This window comes from Stomoxys calcitrans, chromosome 5, assembly GCF_963082655.1.
Source record: "Stomoxys calcitrans chromosome 5, idStoCalc2.1, whole genome shotgun sequence".
In the NCBI taxonomy this organism is placed as follows: domain Eukaryota; kingdom Metazoa; phylum Arthropoda; class Insecta; order Diptera; family Muscidae; genus Stomoxys; species Stomoxys calcitrans.
The window spans coordinates 153,753,731-153,775,625 of record NC_081556.1 but is presented as its reverse complement, the minus strand read 5'-3'; the positions used below and the strand labels follow the sequence as shown (position 1 = coordinate 153,775,625).

Sequence of the window (21,895 nt, the reverse complement as noted above, 5' to 3'; positions counted from 1 at the left end):
TTCAGAGTAGGCTAGTTTCATCTTTTTACCATCTGTAAACAGCAGAAAATCTTTGCTGTTTCGGCAAAAATACTGCTGACTTTCAGCAGACTTTATTTTGCTTCAACAAACATGTTTGCTGTTTTTACTAACAAATTTCTCTGAGTGTAAGATAATCCAACCATAATTTACGTTGTAAATGGTAAGTCACAACTGAACATTAAGTATCTTTTGGGCGATATTTTGTAGATCCTGTTATCATAATAAATAATTTTAAACCAATTCTTTGAAAACTGTTTTTTTTCCTACAATATATTTCGAGCATTAAATTTGGACCATCCTACATTTGAAATTTTTACTAAATAATTCATAGTATATCTTAGATTGAAATATGATTTTTACATATGTATCACTTTTTTGGCTGAAAAAACTTTGTTCATTTAAATAAAGATAACGGTGTTTTTGGCACTTACATCTTTTTCGCTGTCACATAAATGGCCTCGTTGTTAGTAATTTAGAGGTAAGTGCAATTAATATCATTTTTGGAAAGTGAGCTGTAAGTCTTAATTTAAATTCGATTTTAATGCAATTTTGAACAGATTCATATCTGACACCTACACATTTATGCAAACTTTCGTCCATACCGGACCATATTTGGATATAGCTGTCATATAGACCGATCTACCGATTTAGGGTCTAAAGCTCATAAAAGCCGCATTTATTATCCGATTCCTCTGAATTTCAGACCAGCGAATAGTATAAAGTCTCGTGACATCCGGTCCGAATATGATCCAGATCGGACCATATTTGGATGTAGCCTCCATATAGACTGATATCCCAATATATGGTCTTATTTGTTATCCGATTTCGCTGAAATTTAGATCATAGATTTCTATTAGGGTTCCCAACACACTTTCTGAATATGGTCCAGATAGGACCTTTTTATACAGATGCAATTTAGACCGATCTGCGATTAAAAGTAGAAAGAATGGGCCCAAATTGTACTTAATGATATCAACGAAATTTGAAACTGTGAGTTGTTTTTGACACCTCAAAACCCTTGCCCGATAAAGTCTAGATCGGAACGTAATATGATATAGATGTTTAAAGATTTCTTGAATAAAATTCTTGAGTTAAAAATATTGCTTTTTTATCGACTATTAGCCAATCTTTACGTGTTTTTACTTACTTATAAATGGCGATTTGAAGAGGTCTGAAGTGCCCGAAACTGGGCCTCCCTCCGCTCCCTTCGTCCCAAATATATTAAATCCGTAATATTCTACTAAGGTCGTTTGATTTAAATCTTATATTTTCCAATCAATCCATAATTCCTTATGGGGAGTTTCTTTGGGAGTCCCCAAATTTGGATATGACCTTTGTACTTTACTTCCAAACACCTTTAATTTGCGTCCCACATTGTCCCGGATGAACAATATGGGTTAATTGGTGGCCACTGTACTTCTAAAGACTTTCAATTTGAGTCCAATATTATCCCGGTCGGCCAATATATCCCTTTGGCGGTTTGCTCGAGCATGGGGTGCTACTCAGATACTTAGCCCTACTTACAACCTAAACAACTGATTCGTACTCTAGCTCCAAATAAAAAACGTTTCATTATGATAACTTGAGGTACTTGTGTCTGGCGAAAATAATGTAAGTGCCTTTCGCTGTCACAGAATTTATATATCAAAATTAAAATGGCACTTACATTAAAATTGTTTTTGTTGTAAAATAATAACGGCTTGAATTATCGACACAAAATTTTAACAGAAGGTGGAAACATTCGTCATTTGTCAATTCCCATTAAAAACTATAAATCCCAAAATTTTACATATTCTTGGTGGCAAGTGGGCGATATGTAATGCGAAGAAGTGCGAATGAGCCAAATATATGTCAAGTGTATATCATGGACAGACACATTGTGAAGTGGGTAGACAAAAAATATAAAAAAATAAATAGAAAGTGTGTTTTTTATATATCAATAAAATAATCTGCCAATAAAATAATTTTATCTATCAAATAAATAATAATTGTTAAGTAAAAGCAATATATTTTATAAAGTGTTATGCCGAAATAGTGCAAAGCAGAAAAAATTATGATGTACATTCCAAACGAAACACATTTAAGGACATGAAAGAAGGAAGACGAGGCATTTATAAAAATTATTTTATTTTAATACGTTATTATCCCTATAGAGACTATAATGCCTTGGAAATTGACGCTGGTGTGGGAAGACAATAGATGCAGTATTCCTTCATGTTGATATAAATTTGGTGGTATTGTGCGCAAAATGGTAAGATTGGTTTTTATTACGATTCAGTTTATATGTATATAAATTATTTTGTTCATTATACTTTTTACAGACGATATCCACGACAATGAAGTGATGCTCATAAAGGAAAGACAATTTTTTCTTCTTCTTTTAGAATATATAAATTAAAAAATAAATATTTTAAAGCAATATATTACATGTTTTATCAGCAATTTAAACAATAAAACAAAATTTTTTATATTAATGCAAAAAATATATATTATTTTCTTTTATTAAATTGATAAAAATTTTATTTGAGAGAGGGGACAACTTTAAAATAAATTGGTTTATTGAATTAATAACAGTTTTAATTGAATTTTTGAGCTTGTTATAAATCCATATTACAAAATTATCAATCAATAGTACATATTCGTTTATACATAGGTCCGATTTCAGCGATTTTTTGATTGAATGTACAAATATCTTAATTGAACCATGTTTTTATTTTTTCTGTGTAGGTAAACATGAAAACTAACTACTTATGGTTAACAAAAATTACTCCATTTTCAATCGATTGAAACGTTGTGTGGAACTCATCGCATGTGCCACATCATATGAACGTTCTATTTCTATTTTGTTGATCATGACATAATGAACCAGAAACGTACTCCTCGTTAGTTTTGAAGGTAATTAAGGGGAGGAAGATTTATTTTGAAACGAATAAGAAACTGCGATTTGAGTATTAAAATGCAATGCTTACATTTGCTCGAATCAAATCTTAAAGAAGCATCTCTTGCGGAGAATACATCTTTACTTATATTATTTTACATATAACCTCAGATTATTCGAACAAGTTATTACAACAGATAAAAAAAAATCCCTTTTTAAAATATATTTAAGCTACGCTTCCCATTAATGTACTTTTTCAGAAAGGTATCGGCAAACAACTGCAAAAACGAGCACACAAACATACACATCCAACTTCAATAAATGTTGTATTTCTAGTGACATGTAGGCATGCGGTGCGAACTTGAAACCCGTCATGCAACTTACGGTTTGTATGCTATCTACGTGTATCTTGCCAGCTTCGTCATTATCTGCCACTTCTCGTATGTCTGAATCAAAACGCTACAGCAAAAGTTTATGCAATATAGATACGTCGAGGAGATGATTGTATTTAAGTTCATATACTAGTATATGCATTGCCAATTGTGGTGGCGAGGGAGGTAAGTGCAATGAAAATACGACGCCAGCAGTTTTTTCTGTCATTGTTGTTGTTGAAGTATTTCTGCTTATATTCATTGTAGATGTTAGGAGGCTCGCCTCGCTGTCTGTGTACATGTAAGTGTTTGTGGTTTTCGTTTTCCTATACGATAAACTGACAGACCCCCATTTTTGATAAGGTTGAAGTAGTGTGAGTGAGTGAGTATGTATATATGTTTAGTAGGCGACTGACTAGTCACTAGTGCTTAAAGCTAAGAAAAACCCGTTGGTTTTCTCAAAGCCATTATAATTATCATAATCGTTGAGGGAGAGTGAAAAAACACCAGATTCAAGAGAGGAGAGGATTTGCCATCGACATGCATTTACAATAGCACACATGACTTTTACCGTCATTTTCTTATTTTTGGGTTGGGGGCCAATACTCACACTAAGGCGAAACCTGCACTAACTAAAACACCACCCACTTGCATTCAACATGTGGACCACCGTGTTATAAACACATGCAAATTAGTGGCGCTAATAAGCAAAAAATTTAACTGACATTTCTTACAGGTGATTATTGAAATGTAACATCAATGTTTGAAAATTTATTTAACACTGCTAATCAATTTAGCAACTTCATTGTTATGTTAACCGGAAAGGGTGATGCTTATCAAGCCAAATAACTCTTGGTGGACTTTTTGTCTTATTTCGTGCCTGCCAATGATAATGATGACACCATCCTCCCAATAAGGTGACGATGATGGTGAGCAGATTCTCATAAATTTGTTCATCAGTTATTGGCTGTAAGAACATCTTCTTGGGCAGACGAGTGGAATATTTTTGGTTGCAAGAGAATGAAAAAAAAAACAATTTTGCGCATCGCAAATGTCGGCCATTTGTAATGACCAAAACAAAAAACAACAAGTTTGGTATAAGCGAATCTTTTATATGCTTTACAATGGATTGCAATATTTTCTGCAAACCATTTTAAGGCAAATATAAAACTCGGAATATGAAAAACATAATATCGAATTTGTGCCATTGCAGCCTATGACGCTGAACGGGTTCTAATCCTGGCGCGAACATCGGACAAAGCGGTGTTTATCCGCTTTTAGGTTAGGTAGGTTGCGGGACACCATTCGGACTATAGAAAAGGATCCTTATCATTGAGTATAAACTTGAATCGGAAAGAACTCATTGATGTGTGAGGACTTGCCCCTTCACGGTTTCTGGTGGTAATGTTCTTCCTTAGGGTAATGTTATCATTAGGGGAGAGATGACACCTCGAACATTTCGACTCAAATATGGATATCAAAATCGTTCTTTATTCCCAACTTAAATGAAGTTCAGTTTAGGGGGTGCTTTAGGGCGTACCCCAAAACACTTGGCTCCAAAATTGGATGTCAAATTCGTTTTCTTCTCTAATACCTATCATTTGAGTCCCATATTGTCATAATGGGTCAAAAACCCCATTTGACGTATCTTTAGAAGGAAAAGCGCCACCTAGACTTGAACGCAAATTTTAATGTCATATTCGTAATCTACTCCCAAATACCTTTCATTTGAGTCCCATATAGCCATGATCGGCTAATATGCCCATTTGGGGGTGGACGACCTCCCATTGCTTCTCACATATCAATGAGTGCAGTCCGATTCAAGTTTAAGCTGAGGCGAGTCCGAACGCCGTGCCGCAGTGTGACACCTCTTTGGAGAGAAGTTTTACATGGCATAGTACCTCAAAAATGTTGCCAGCATTAGGAGGGGAAAACCACCGCTGAAAATTTTTTTTGTGGTCTCGCCAGGATTCGAATCCAGGCGTTCAACGTCATAGGCGGACATGCTAACCTATGCGCTACGGTGCCCCACTGGGTGCTTGGACCCAAATTTTAATGCCATACTCGTTTTCTGGTCTCCAAAACCTTTCTTTTGATACCCTTGTTGTGTCCATCGGACCACTTTCGGATATGGGTGGCGTTTTTGGGTTAAGGGGGAGGGTCCGCCTCCACCCGATATCTAAAAATTATTTAGTCTATGTTTCCTTCCAGACAAACGTACACAATCTACGAAAATTTTAAGAAAATCGGTTCAGCCAAGTATGATATAGTCATAATGGGTCTAATGGCGTTTTTGAGGGATGGCGTGACCCCCTATACTTCGATCTGATTTTGTATGCCACATTCGAAATCTACTCCCGAATACCTTTCATTTGAGCCCCATATTGAAATTAACTTTCAATATGTCTGTTTGGGAAGTTTTGGTGTTGGGGCGGGCCGATGGGTACTTAGACTCAAATTTTAATACCATGTTCGTAATCTACTCTCCAATACCTTTCATTTGATACCTTTATTGTTCCGATCGGTCCACTTTTGATTTGGGGTTGTGTGTTTGGCATAAGGGGAAGGGTCCGTCCCCCTTCCGATACCGAAAATTATATAGCCTATGTTTCCTTCCCAGACCAACCTACACAATGAGCGAAAATTTCGAGAAAATCGGTTCTGCCGTTTTTCAGTTTATATGGAACAAACTAACCGAGTCCCATATTTCCATAATTGGTTAATGTGGCCATTTTGGGCGTTTTTGTGGGGGTGGGGTGGCCCCCTATACTTCGACTTGAATTTGTGTACCAGATTCGTTATCTACTCCCGCATACTTTTCATTTTATACCCATATTGTCCTTATAGGTCCATTTTAGATTTTGGGGGACAAATTTAAAGTTGGTGTCTATAAAGTGGTTATGTCATTAGGCACTTCATTTTCAAAACGTAACACACCATATAATGAAATGATATTAACTTCATACCATAGTAGGTGATACGAAACTTGCTTGCATTAAGAAATATTTGCGGTTATTTTAAGAAAACCCCATTCACAAATTCTCGAAGCAAAACGTGTCAAATGTACTGCGTATTTGCGATTTATATGCGGCGCATGTGAAGGTGTAATTAAGAGTTGACTTTCTCTCCAAAATGAATGATCCCAATCGCGTGATTCACATAAAAACGTGTGTACAAAAATTGCAATTTTAATATTAAGTCGGTTTCACAAAACTGAATGGAGATTTCAAATAGGTTTATTTGACAGATTTCCTTTATAGAACTGTCAAATAAACCAATTTTAAGGCTTTATTAAGTTTTGTGAATACGGCCGTTAAATTGCAATAATGATTTAAAAACCAATTATATTGGGTTGCCCAAAAAGTAATTGCGGATTTTTTAAAAGAAAGTAAATGCATTTTTAATAAAACTTAGAATGAACTTTAATCAAATATACTTTTTTTACACTTTTTTTCTAAAGCAAGCTAAAAGTAACAGCTAATAACTGACAGAAGAAAGAACGCAATTACAGAGTCACAAGCTGTGAAAAAATTTGTCAACGCCGACTATATGAAAATTCGGCAATTACTTTTTGGGCAACCCAATATTACATTTATTTAGGTAAAAAAGAAGTAAAAACGTGCTAAGTTCGACTGGACCGAATCTTATATACCCTCCATCATGGATCGCATTTGTCAAGCTCTTTGCCCGGTATAATTTTATAGACAAGAAAAGAAAAATTGATAAAAATTTTAAATCATAGATGAAGTTGTTGTGCAATGTTTCATCCAAATCAGATAACAACTGCGCACTCTAGGGGCTCAAGAAGCAATATCGGTGTATATGTGAGCTATGCCATGTTCTGTATTGATTCAGACCACAATTGGCATGAATATTAAAGGTTGGTATGTATATTAAAGGTGAAGTCATTGTGCAAAATATCAACCAAATCGGATAAGAACTGCTCTCTCTAGAGGCTCAAGAAATATAATCGGGAGATGGGTTTCTATGGGAGCTATATCAGGTTAAAGACCTATTTGGACCATACTCGCCACAGTTGTTGGACGTAAAACCAGAATACCATTTTTAAAGTCTCAGTCAAGTCGTATAAGAATTACACCCTCTAGTGACTCAAGAAGTCCAATCTGGAGATCGGTTAATATGGCAGCTATATCAGTTTATCGACCGATTTAGACTATAGGTTAGGTTGAAAAGAGGGTGCAGATATGTCGCACTGCAGCACGCCATTCGCACTCTGCTATAAAAAAGGGGCCCTTATCATTGAGCTTAAGCTTGAATCCGATAGCACTCATTGATATGCCAGAGGTTTGCCCTTAATGGAATTTTCATGGACAAATTTGCAATTTTACATTATAAACTCTACTGTCACATTTCAATTTTTAAGTAAAAGATGTAATGATGAAAATAATTTTTACAGAAATTTTATTTTCGGTGTGAACATTGAGCACTCTATTAACCAAATGAAGGGCAATCAAAGATGTACACCACACGCAACATGGTGCAAAATGGCGAAATTGAACATTTTACTCATGTCTGGATTCCTGTGCTTTGCACACACTACTTAATCCTCTTCTATGCTAGAAATCAGCATTTTTAGCCCATATCGCGTGTAATGGCAGGTTGTCTGTATTTTCATTTTTTCAACCTAATGTTGCCCAGCAACCAACCGTTGATATCGTTCTGTCAAGCCGAGTCTTACGGTATCCCCATGACTCTCTCGAGCTCCTTGAATAGTATATTTGGATCTCTTACTTAACATTGTCGCAGTACATGTAAGATCTACTTACAAATTCATTTAATATTTGTTGCCCTTGAGATATCTAAGATAAATATGAATATGAATGTGCATAAATAAACGAGATATCTATCAAACGGGTGTGATATACCCGTTACTCGTAACTTTAAATAAAATTGCATAAAAGTCTCAACAAAGTCTCGTGGTATCAACGAAATTCATTCAGTTTTTGATGAAATTGCAGTACTCTTTTATTTATACTTCTGCATCGAGCCGCAGTAGTTTTTTAACCAATACTGCTTCTCTTGCTGTCAGTTGTGTTCTCTCTCTGTCACTCCGCTAATACTTGTTGCTAAAATTGATCTCACTTGCATTGCAATGAACTGCATTCAAGTAAAAGGGTTACCAAATGTCTTGAAAAATATCCAAGCAATTTTTAACAACTTTTGAAGGCAATGAGCTACAAGGTGCTCTCAAAGAAACAATGAAGAATTTTGGTGTCATACAATCATTTGGAATGTAATTTAATTACTAAAACTAGCTGCAATGTTAAGAATGGAAGATTCCTCTCATCAAAAGCACATGAAAATTGTTCAGGAAAATCGTCGTACGAGCCTATATTGTTTTGAATAACTTTAACGGTTTTCCATGGCTCAAATTGAGTCAGCCTGAAATTGAGAAATGTCAAAAGAAATCTTGAAAAACTTACTTTTAGATGTGGCTCACATTCAAAATAGTTCCTTAACCATGCTTTATATGTTTATATTTTTCGGAAATCTTTTCAGCAAAGTTTGTTTCAAAATTGCAAAATTATGCACCAAAAACCATCCCTTAAAGGGAGTTTCACAAAAGTTCGGTCAAAGGTCAAGGTAGCGCTCACCTTAATTAACATGGCCTTTGGCAGCATATTTCTCGGACGAATTTTCCAACCCACCACCATTGGATGGGGGGTGTACCAAACTAGTCATTCCGGTTGTAGAACCTCGAAATATTGATCTGCGCCCCACAAAGTATATATATTCTTGATCGTTTTGTCATTTTATCTGTCGAAATCGCTTGAAAGTACTTCTAATTTATGTAGATTATGAGTTACGGGTTAGTTATTTATAATTTTGCAGATATCTTGGGTATAAAAACATTTCCAAAAAATTTTTTGATGATTTCGTATTCTTTGTATAAAACCTGACCTTCTCATCTCACAAAATCGGATTTTAGTTATATATAGCCGCTATATAGACCGATCTCCAGACTTAAAGTCTTGAGGCAGTAAATTGGCAGTTTTTCATCCAATTTCGATGAAATTTCTGTGAAGTGTGGATTAGATCGTACTATATTTGGATATAGCTGCCCTATATTTACCCGGTAGAAACCTATCTCTAATCAAGGGGTATTGTAAACCGATCTCCAGTTTTGATTTCTTGATCCCCTAGAGGGTAAATTTTTATCCGATATGGCTGAAATTTGGTAGAGACTTCTGTTTTGACTCTCAACAAGATTACAATCGGCCTGTTAATTAATATAGCCCCGTATAGGCAGATTTCCGGTTTTGACTTTCTGATCACCTAGGGGCCTCAGTTTTCATATTCGGCTGAAATGTGGCATCAAGACTTCAGTTCTGACTTTGAACATCCGCGACAAATAAGATCCTAATCGGTCTATTAACTGATTCAGGACTATATAAACCATCCCCGGATTTGATTTTGAAGCCTAAATTTTTGTCCAATTTGTCTGAAAATTTGTACCTAAAATACATTTATACTCTCAAACATACCAACAAATCCCGCCTTGATAGGTCCATAAATAGATATAGCCCCCATAAAAACCGATCCCCCGATTTTACTTCTTGAGCCCCTAGAAGCCGAAATTTTAATCCAATTTTGCTGAAATTGTTCATGTACCTTCAATAACTGTGCCAAGCAGGGCCCAAATCAATACGTAACCTGATATACCACCCATTTATCCAATCTCCCGACGTCCCAAGAAGATTACATTTTTGCCTGACTGAATTTGTGTAAAATTGTATCAGAATCCATGGTGGTGGGTTTCCAAGAATTGGCCCGGCCGAACTTAGCACTTCTTACTTGGTTATGTTAGGTCATAGGTGCATTCCACAATCAGACCCACATAGACATTTTAGTTCATTGTGACACCATATGCACAAGATAAGGAAGGTATCTTCTTGTTCCTACCGTTAAATCACGCCGATTGCATTAAAAAGCATAACAATTTGTCAAAGAATTAATTGGAAGTGACCATATCGCAAAGAATTTGCTCACATGTTGCTTACAGCATATCTACAGAATCCATTTCCACGTGAACGTTCTGGGTATTTAGTTGTTTTGCAATCTCGTCTGCTCTATAGTTTCACTGTGGACCGGTAATCAGTGCAGGTGAATTTTTATCTGTTCATTCTTATCGTAGAAAGATCTGCGATAGCGGAGATTGGGTGTCAAAAGATTGTTTTCCATATAATTTTTATGAATGTCTAACAAGATTTTTATGCCCATCTTCCTTAAGATATGATATCTTAGCCACGTCAGCACTATTTAAATTTGGAGAATTACTGAAATTTGGAATAACGTCTTGTATTAATCTGCTCTACATCAGTGCTGGGCATGACCCATTTAGGAACTTTAGCCCCCCGACATTTGTGTCGAGTATGTCCTATTTTGAACCATATTTTGATATAGCTGGTATATAAACGGATCTCCCGATTTAAGGTGGTTTTGATCCCAATAATGCCACATTTATTGACCCCTTGATATCAGTTCAGAGTATAGTCGATATCGGCCCATTTCTAGATATATGTAGTTACCGTTTAGATCCTTCTTCCAATTTAAGGTTTTGGGGCATAAGAGGCGCATTTAATGCCGGTTTTCGGAGAAAAATTTAAACAGTGAGTTCAGACACCCATCACCTATGAAGGCGCATTTTTGATCGAAAACTTTTTGGTTCATTGATTCATATATATTTGAGTGTCCCAAAATACTAAAATTATTTTGTTTAAATCCATTCTTTTTGCTCTTGATCTCAATAAGCAAAATACGAAATATTATGACGATCGGTTAACGATAACGCGTGCCGCCACGACGTCCAAGTTGGATGTAGTGCTTTCTAAGGGATCCAGTTGAGTATTTTAGCTCCTACCATGAAATTGGTGAACAATGTTTACATTTATATGGAATTGATTACAAAACCACAAGCTGTACTCTGCACCACTGATAAAATGTGTAGTTCGGCTCAGAAATCCCTGCTGAGTCAGCTTGCTGATAGTCCGTCTGTCGTTTTTTTTAACTAGGATGGATATGGCATGATCTCGACAATTTGAATATATATTACTTTTTAACCCCATGACAAACATTGTTCTAAATACTGAGAAAATAGTTAAGAGTTCCAAACAGGGTTTGGATAGAGCTGGCAAAATATCGATGGCGATATTTATCGATATTTTAGTTTTTGGCTGAATATCGATTTATATTTTTCCTATCGATACTATCGGCAAAGTTCCACTATTTGCTAACTTGAACAAAAAATTAGCGATCAGATCTTGAATGTATACCGATCGTACATTTTTCAATCATCCTTCTTGTTAAGTATTTCAAGTATCATTCGAATCGACCCATAACCTGATATAGTTTCGTTACAACATCTCCCGATTTTGCTTATTGAGACTATAGAGGGCGCAATTTTCTTCTTATTGGGCTAGGTTAGGTAAGGTTTAAGTGACAGTCTGCCATCAGACTTACTTAGACGTTTTCGTCCATTGTTATACCACAGGAACCGAAGAAGGAAGATGCCTTCTAGTTCCTACCGGTGAACCATCCAGATCGCTTTAAAAAGCCCAATAACTTGCGAATGTTCACATCCGCTAAATCAGACAGTTTCTCAAATAAATGGACTTAAATTTTGTTTAAATTTTAGTAAATTAGATGATAGAAAATAAACGATAGTATCGATACTATCGATTTTTATTATTAAAAATATGGAAAATATCGAATTTTGCGAATATCTATAGTTTGCTAGCTTTAGGCTCGGGAATTATTTATGGGTAATGTTAAATCGCTTATAACACTAATACCTAGGATTGCTCCTCAAAGCAAACCAGTATCACAAATTATGAATTGAGTTTGATAAATATGGATCGCATTTGTCGAGTTCTATGCGCGACACTCTTCTTAGGCAAACAAAGAATATTGAATAAGAACTGTTGTGCTATTGGAAATATAACAAGTTAAAGTCCAAATCGGACCATAAATGAATGCTGAACATTGTAGAAGTTATTGCGTAATATATCAGTTCATTCGGATAAGAATTGCGCTATGTAGGGGCTCAAGAAACAAAATGGGGAGATCGGTTTATATGGAAGCTATATCAGGTTATGTACCGATTTGCGCCATACTAAGCACAATTATTGCTAAATTTCAGCCAATCGAATGAGAATTGCGCGCTCTATGGGCTCAAGAAGTCAAGATCCAAGATCGGTTTATATGACAGCTATACCAGTTTATGAACCGATTTGAATCATACTTGACACAGTTGTTGGAAGTGATACCAAAACACTACGTGCAAAATTTCAGCCAAATCGGATGAGAATTGCGCTCTATGGGCTCAAAAAGTCAAGACCCAAGATCGGTTTATATGGCAGCTTTATCAAGTTATGAACCGATTTGAATCATACTTGACACAGTTGTTGGAAGTGATACCAAAACACCATGTGCAAAATTTCAGTCAATTTGGATGAGAATTGCGCCCTCTAGAGGCCCAAGAAGTCAAGACCCAAGATCGGTTTAATGGCAGCTATATCAAAACATGAACCGATTTGGCGCATTTACAATCTCAACCGACCTGAACTAATAAAAAGTATTTGTGCAAAATTTCAAGCGGCTAGCTTTATTCCTTCGAAAGTTGGCGTGCTTTCGACAGACAGACGGACGGACGGACAGATGGACAGACGGACGGACATGGCTAGATCGACTTAAAATATCATGACGATCAAGAATATATATACTTTATGGGGCCTCAGACGTATATTCCGAGGTGTTACAAACAGAATGACGAAGTTAGTATACCCCCATCCTATGGTGGAGGGTATAAAAATGAGTTCGGGAATTATTATCAGAGTTTCATTTCGTTTTGATGGAGATGATACATGGTCGACAGTTCAATGGGGAAAGATAGCGATTTCGCTTAGACAGTCGTTTCTTAGCCTACCAAAGTGGTTCAAAGAGTATTCATGTAATAAACTATGTTCAGTTATTAAACTTTGATTGATATTATTGCTATTTCGTTCAGTGCTTTCATAACTGTGAGCTTATGTTTCTAATGGCTTATGTTACGTGTTACATATCATGATTTATAAAGGGTGATTTTTTTGAGGTTAGGATTTTCATGCATTAGTATTTGACAGATCACGTGGGATTTCAGACATGGTGTCAAAGAGAAAGATGCTCAGTATGCTTTGACATTTCATCATGAATAGACTTATTAACGAGCAACGCTTGCAAATCATTGAATTTTATTACCAAAATCAGTGTTCGGTTCGAAATGTGTTCAAATTTTGACAAATTTTGTTCAGCGATGAGGCTCATTTCTGGTTGAATGGCTACGTAAATAAGCAAAATTGCCGCATTTGGAGTGAAGAGCAACCAGAAGCCGTTCAAGAACTGCCCATGCATCCCGAAAAATGCACTGTTTGGTGTGGTTTGTACGCTGGTGGAATCATTGGACCGTATTTTTTCAAAGATGCTGTTGGACGCAACGTTACGGTGAATGAACACATTTCGAACCGAACACTGATTTTGGTAATAAAATTCAATGATTTGCAAGCGTTGCTCGTTAGTAAGTCTATTCATGATGAAATGTCAAAGCATACTGAGCATCTTTCTCTTTGACACCATGTCTGAAATCCCACGTGATCTGTCAAATACTAATGCATGAAAATCCTAACCTCAAAAAAATCACCCTTTACTTCATGTTCTTCTTAAACTACTTTTAACAAACGCTATCAGTGTTGGTAAAAATCGGATACTCACCACCATCATCATCGCGGTGGTGGGTATCCAAAGTTCAGCCCGAATGAACTTAAAGCCTTTTTATTTGTTCACCTTTTTGCGGGTCAAACAATGTGTTGTCCAAACTGCCTGCGATATTAGGTATCAATTGTGACAAATAAATAGCTTGATCAAAGAAAATTTTTTTCCTCGTGGCCCTGGTCACAGCAATATTTCTAGACATATGTCCAGAGGCTTTACATTCTATGTTAAGTTCTTTTTATCTGATGGTGTTGTGCTCCGTGCGATTAAGTTGTTCAAATTATCTATCCATTGGATTCGGCTGAACATTAAACAGTGTTTATGCGCCATTATATAGAAACGATTAGAATTGAAGAGTGGATCACATACGGGTCAAACAACTAAAATAACGAACGACTCTTGGCCGTCACCATCTTTGAACATCCACATTCTTCAACAGTGTGGAGTAGCATCTTGGCATAGCTGTCCGTACTTCCTTGATCCCTCGCATACTTTCTCACCAATGCAATTGTTTTTCAATTCGTTGGCTTTATCAGACAAATCCAGAAACAGATTCTGGGTTCCATATCATAAGAAGAAGAAATTTATAAAATTGCTCATTATTCCAATATCAAACGGCAACCCCAGCACACAAATGCATTTTTGTGGTTATTTAGCGAATACAAAGAAAGGGGGGATTCCTTAACCAAATACCACCAACGAAAATAATAATAAATGTAATAGTGTTGGAGATCTCTTTTGGCTCCCTCATGCTCTCTCTCTCTCTCTTTCTCTTTTTCTCTGTGTAAATGTAAGTGAATGATTACAACAAGAAATCAAGTTCTACACTTAAAGTGGGGACAGACGTACAGAGTTGGCCAACCGTTGACTATATAAACAACTGACATTCAAATTTCTTGCTTTAGTTCCCCTTTGGATATATGTAATCAATAAACAAAAGGTAAAAAACGGCGGTTATTTAACGAAAAAATACAAACGGCTAACGAATACTGATGGATAAAAGAAGAAAACTAAATGAATTTTTAGATAAAAATCAAAGAAATATAATGTTACGTGAAATGGAAAATTTTTAAAAAAAACTTTGATTAAATATAAAAAAATAGAGAAAAAATTAAATATTCTATTATTCTAAAAAGATTGATATTGAATGTTTAAATATGCCTTTTTAATTTATTTTAATCGAATGCGCAACATTATCAAAACAAATGTAGGCCGACCGCGTGGTGCGAATGAAACGTGCATTTTTTCAAATATTTCCAGTTCCGTAAGAATGCAGAAACTTTGACTCGTGGGCTTACAACTTTTGATCCAACTTAGTACAAAAATTACGTCGCGGTAACAGTGAATTCCATAACAGAACAGAACAGAACATGGAAACAAAAGTGATGTTAATAAAAGTGAAAATCTGGTCTAGAATTTTAAAATAAGTTAAACTTGAAGGGAGTTAAAATACAAAAAAATTGTAATCAGTCATAAAAAATTGAAAAAAGTGCACCTTCTTTATGAGAAATAATTTACGTAACATTACAAAAATAAAAACGAAAAAAATCGAATTTTTTCTTTAAAAGAAAATTTACAAAAAACACAAAAATGTTTATTTAATTTTTAGATACTCGTGACGGTTGACAAAATCCGCGCCAAGGGCATAGTGTAGCTGTATTTCAGCAAATGAAACAAAAAACATTTCTTTCGATTTGCAAGTTTCTAAACGTGATGGTGCAAAACAAAAGATCGTGTGACAAGACCGTGAATTGTTAATTTTTTTTTTAAAAATAGAACAAAAGTGACAAATCAGTGCAGTGTTGTTCTTCTTCTCCTCCTATTTAGCGTTTTGTTTTTTCAATAAAAACAAAATTAAAAACTAACAAATATACACACCAAATAGACTCTGAACTATTGGTGCAAGAAATTTTACATTTCGGGTGCAAATAAACACGTCGTCTGTCTAAATGTGCATTTGTCTGAATGTAAGACATTGCTGCTATTCTTAAGTAAACTTGAATAGTATTATTCAGCTAATAAAAATAAAATAAATATACCGCGCAGAGAAGACGATTGCATCTGTAAGACAACAAGTGAAAAAAGCGCGCCAAATAATCGTTCGCAACGAATTTGTATGCCCTCCTTCTTTTATGCCATTCAAGGATCAATGTTATTAAATGTGGTAATTGGAAAATTCTTGGAAATACTGACATAGACAGGGAATATTTGAAAAATAAATATAAAGCAAGAAAAGTGTGTTAAGTTAGAAAGGGCTGAAGAGTATCTTCCATATGATTTTGTAGCTAAAAAAAAAATTAAAAATGTTTTTCTTTGATCGAAGGATTTTGTTAATTATTCCGAGCCAAAGAAGCAAGACTATAAAATTTTATTTTATTTTTTATTTTACAAGTCAATTTCCTAACATTTAATGATATTTTGTAACATTTTGAAAGATCTTTTCCTTTAAGAAGAATTAAAAAAGGCGTTATGTTCGGCCGGGCCGAACTTTGGATACCCACCCACATCGGGTATATATGTAAACAACCTTTCGTCATAATCCGGTGAAAAATGCATAATGTTGCAAACCGGACCATATCTCCCTATATCGAGATATGGTCCGGTTTACAACAAATTCGACACGGATATTGAGAGGTCTAATAAGTACAAGTCATTGTTCAATTTTGTAAAACAAAATATTGGTTCTTTTTGGAGATCATATCTAAATATAGATCGACCTGAACCATATAAGAAAGGCATGTCAAAAAGCCTAACATAAGTCACTGTGTCAAATTTCAGCGAAAACGGATAATAAATGTGCTTTTGAAGGGTCCAAGACTTAAAATCGAGAGATTGATCTGAAATCCGAACCGATCTGGGCCAAATCGAAGGGGGCTGTCGAAGGGCCTAACATAACTCACTGTCCCAAATTTCGGCGAAATTGGACAAAAAATGCGCCTTTTGTGGGTCCAAAATTTTAAAACGAAAGATCGGTCTATATGGCAGCTATATCCAAATCTGGACCGATCTGGGCCAAATTAAAGTAGGATGTCGAATGGCCTAACACAACTCACTGTCCCGAATTTCAGCAAAATCGGACAATAAATGCGCCTTTTATGGGTCCAAAACTTAAAATCGAGAGATCGGTCTATATGGCAGCTATGTCCAAATCACCAATTGAAGAAGGATGTCGAAGGGCCTAACACAACTCACTTTCCCAAATTTCTGAAAAATCGGATAACATATGTGGCTTTTACGATTTAGCTCATCTTCGAACTTAACCTGCTTATGGACAAAAAAAAAGAATCTGTGCAAAGTTTCAGCTCAATATCTCTATTTTTAAAGACTGTAGCGTGATTTCAACAGACAGACGGACGGACATAGCTAGATCGTCTTAGATTATTACGCTGATCAAGAATATATGTACTTTATAGGATCGGAAAGGAGGCCACCGTAGCGCAGAGGTCAGCATGTCCGCCTATGACGCTGAACGCCTGAGTTCGAATCCTGGCGAGACCATCAGAAAAATTTTCAGCGGTGGTTTTCCTCTCCTAATGCTGGCAACATTTGTGAGGTACTATGCCATGTAAAACTTCTCTCCAAAGAGGTGTCCCACTGCGGCACGCCGTTCGGACTCGGCTGTAAAAAGGAGGCCCCTTATCATTGAGCTTAAACTTGAATCGGACAGCGCTCATTGATATGTGAGATGTTTGCCCTTGCTCCTTATTGGAATGTTCATGGGCAAAATTTGCAATTTGCATAGGATCGGAAATGGATATATCGATGCGTTGCAAACGGAATGACAAAATGAATATACCCCCATACTTCGGTGGTGGGTATAAAAAGACGTGAAGTTAAGATCTATTATAGTATTTCTATGTTTTAAGATATAAATTCCATAATAACAAGTAAAGTTTATCAGTCTATGACCGCATATATGGTTATTGAAGGTCATAACATGGGTAAAAACGTCTAAGTTTTTTATGTATGAAAAAATTCAAAAGACAAAAATTTGTGGAAAAAATCTTAATTTCTGAATCCATTAACTTTTGCTCGATATGAACTAGGTGGGAGTAAACACTACCATTTTGGGATTGTTTTTATACCCTCCACCATAGGTTGGGGGTATACTAATTTCGTCATTCTGTTTGTAACTCCTCGAAATATTCGTCTAAGACCCCATAAAGTATATATATTCTTGATCGTCATGACATTTTAAACCGATCTAGCCATGTCTGCCCGTCCGTCCGTCTGTTTGTCGAAAGCACGCTATCTTTCGAAGGAGTAAAGCTAGTCACTTGAAATTTAGCACAAATACTTCTTAGTGTAGGTCGATTGGGATTGTAAATGGGCCATATCGGTCCATGTTTTGATATAGCTGTCATGTAAACCGATCTGGGATCTTGACTTTTTAAGCCTCTAGAGGGCGTAATTATTATCCAATTTGGCTAAAAGTTTGTACAACGACTTCTCCCATGACCTTCAACATACATGTCAAATATGATCTGAATCGGTCTATAGGCTGATACAGCTCCCATATAAACCGATTTCCCTATTTTACTTCTTGAGCACCTAAAGGACGCAATTCTTATTCGAATGGTTGAAATTTTACACATTGACTTCTACTATGGTATCCTACCTTCAATTCGATTATGGTCCGAATCAGAATTCAATATAGGTAGCATCCTTTCTACTGCCATTAAGGAGTGGATTTCAATGAATTCGAGGCTTCACTCGCCGAACCATTCAGGTGTTGTTGCATCGTATCATTCAAACGATTTATGGTGAGATACACAAACATTTTGTTCACTTTGAGGTGTTTGATTTCGGCAACGAAAGCCGGTTGTGATTTTCCAGCTTTATATAACGCAATAAAACTATTACACTATAAATTTCTTCATTAATAAACTCAGAAGCGAATGCTTGTGAACAATATTATCAGCTGTCAGTAAAACAAATACCATGTAGCTGACATTTGTAGTTTGACAGTGAACTTGGGAACACTTCGTGTCGGCTACTTTGTTCATCTTATCCAATTTCGTAAAATTTTGTGAACCCAAAAACTTTTTTCGTGGTATCGCCCTATATACAGCTACACTTTAATATAGACCAAACTAAACCAAATCTGGTAAGGATGCCGAATATATTCACTTTTCCAAATTTTGTCCAGTCAAAATTTCAGCATAATCGGATAAAAAAATGCGCCTTTTGTGAGCTCAGTAGGAAACCTTCTGTATAAGGCTGAACCTGAATATTCGTAGACATGTTGGGCTTTGAATGGTAAACTTAAATTTTATATTAAATCTCATATAATTCACGGATACTCGTTACGGAAGTTTTTTCGGTAAATTCACTTTGAAAAATAATAGGGACACTTTTCAAAACGTTGTAATATCTTATGAATTGTCTTCTTTATATAAATTTAAATGTACTAAGAGAGACATACAAATCATTGCCACAATTCCGCTTTTATATTAAAGAAACTTAAAAAAAAACGTTATTTTATCAACTTAGGAAATTGCGATTTAATTACATTTTATTTTATGATTAAAACCATTTTCCTTAATGTAGAGTGACTCTTTGTAAATCACCAAAGAAAAATCAATAGCCCTTAAAATACCGCAAATGCATTGCTAATCCAAAGTCACATTGACTCTTATGACGTACCTAAAATGATGAATTGCAAATTGCATTTAATGGTAAAATTATTATTAGTAGTGAAAAAATTTAAGGCAATGACTTAAATGTCATTAAGGTCTTCAAGTCAAGCTGCTAGCATTTGCGATTTCTAGTCGTGTGTCTTCAATCTTTTTTAAACCAGGACCCACAAAACATCGTCATTATATTTGTAACCCCGCAGAGTACTGACCTAAGATTGTATAAAATAAACAAAAACGTTTACTGTAAAAACAAAAGGTTTGCTGAAAATCGGGCAGAAGCAATTTTTTACTAAACAAGAAATCATCTGAACCATATTGAATAAGAATGTCGAGGAGCTCACTGTGCCAATTTTAGCAAAATCGAGCAATAAACGTGCTTTTATTGTCTCAAGAACCTAAATCGGGAGATCGGTATATATGACAGCTATATTCATATCTGAACCGATCTGGAATTGAAAGGGGATATCGAGGAGCCTAACACAACCCGCTATACCAAATTTCTGCGAAATCCAAACCTGGACTGATCTTGGCCAAATTAAACAAGGATGTCGAGAGGCCTAAAACAACTCACTGTCCCAAATATCAGCGAAATCGGATAATAAATGCGTCTTTTATGGACCCAAGACCCTAAATCGAGAGATCGATCTATATGGCAGGTATTATCTGACCAATCCGGGCCGTATTGAACAAGCATTTCCGCGAAATCGAATAATAAATGTAGCTTTAATGGGATCGGTCTGTATGGGGGCTATATCAAGATATAGTCGGATACATCCCATTTACGAACTTAACCTGCCTATGGACAAAAAAAGAATTTGTGCAAAGTTTCACCTCAATATCTCCATTTTGAAAGACTGTAGCGTGTTTACAAGAGACCGACGGACGGACATGGCTAGATCGTCTTAGATGTTTACTACTAACAAGTATATATATAACTAGCCGAACCGGGCCCGCTCCGCTGCGCCTTTAACTCTCTAATATCTTTTTAGGGTGGGGACACTTTGCCCTGAATCGGAAAGCACTCATTGATGGGTGACGGTTCCTGGTGTTTTTAAAAATTAGGGTAATGAGCAGTGCTTTTTAGGGGAGGGATGGCACCTCAGACATTTCGACTCAAATATGGAAATCAAATTCGTGCTGCACTTCCAAATCCCTTTAATTTGATCCCTATATTGCCATGGCCGGTAAATATGAACCGTTTGAAGGGTGTTTTTGGGGCTGGGGCGGCCACCGGCACTTTACACTGAAAATATATATTAAATTCGTTCTTTATTCCCAACTGAAATGAAATTAAAGGGTGCTTTAGAGCGTACCCCAAAACATTTGGCTCCAAAATTGGATATCAAATTAACTCTCAAATACCTTCCATTTGAGTCCCATTTTGTCATAATAGGTCAAATAAGCCATTTGACGTATCTTTAGGAGGAAAAACGCCACCTAGTCTTGAACGCAAATTTTAATACCATATTCGTAATCTACTCCCAAATACCTTTGATTTGAGCCACATATAGCCATGGTCGGCTAATATACCCATTTGGGGGTATTTGGGGGTGGGCGACCTCCCATTACTTGAACCTAATGTTTTATACCATATTTGCGATCTACTGCCTAATAATTTTCATTTGAGTCCCATATTGCCATGAACTTCGAATATATCTGTTTAGAGGAGTTTTGGGGTTGGGGCGGCCCGATGCGTACTTAGACTTAAATTTTAATAACATATTTGTATTCTACTCTCCAATGCCTTTCATTTGATACCTATATTGTCTTGATCGGTCCACTTTTGATTTTGGTTTGTATTTTTGGGGTAACGGGGGAGGGTCCGGCTTCCGTCTGATATCGAATAATTATATAGCCTATGTTTCCTTCCAGACCAACCTACACAATATGCGAAAATTTCGAGAAAATCGGTTCTGCCGTTTTTCAGTCTATATATTCTTTACTCTTGAATACCTTTCATTTGAATCCCATATTGTGCCGATTGGTCCACTTTTATTTTTGGGTAGTACTTTTGGGGTAAGGGGGAGGGTCCGCCCCCCTCCCGATATCAAAAATTTGTATAGCCTATGTTTCCTTCTAGACCAACCTACACAATCTGAAATTTCATGGTACACAAATTGAATTTTATATATAAGATTTATAGGGTCGGAAATGGATATTTCGATGTGCTGCAAACGGAATGACAATATTAATATACCCCCATCCTTCGTTGGTGGGTA

At 36.0% G+C, this 21,895-nt stretch overlaps 2 protein-coding genes across 3 annotated transcripts in view; one reads left to right on the top strand and one right to left on the bottom strand.

Moving 5' to 3' along the window:
- Positions 1-21,895, bottom strand: part of LOC106083512 (RING-box protein 2) — a 69,112-nt gene that overhangs the window by 17,507 nt on the left and 29,710 nt on the right. The window lies entirely within an intron of this gene.
- The window catches only part of LOC106083511 (facilitated trehalose transporter Tret1), a 29,352-nt gene continuing 22,358 nt past the window's right edge, over positions 14,902-21,895 (top strand). For both annotated transcript variants that reach the window (XM_059368871.1, XM_059368870.1), the window contains exon 1: positions 14,902-14,977. The gene's annotated coding sequence lies outside the window, so the exon portion shown is untranslated. The remainder of the gene's footprint in view (positions 14,978-21,895) is intronic.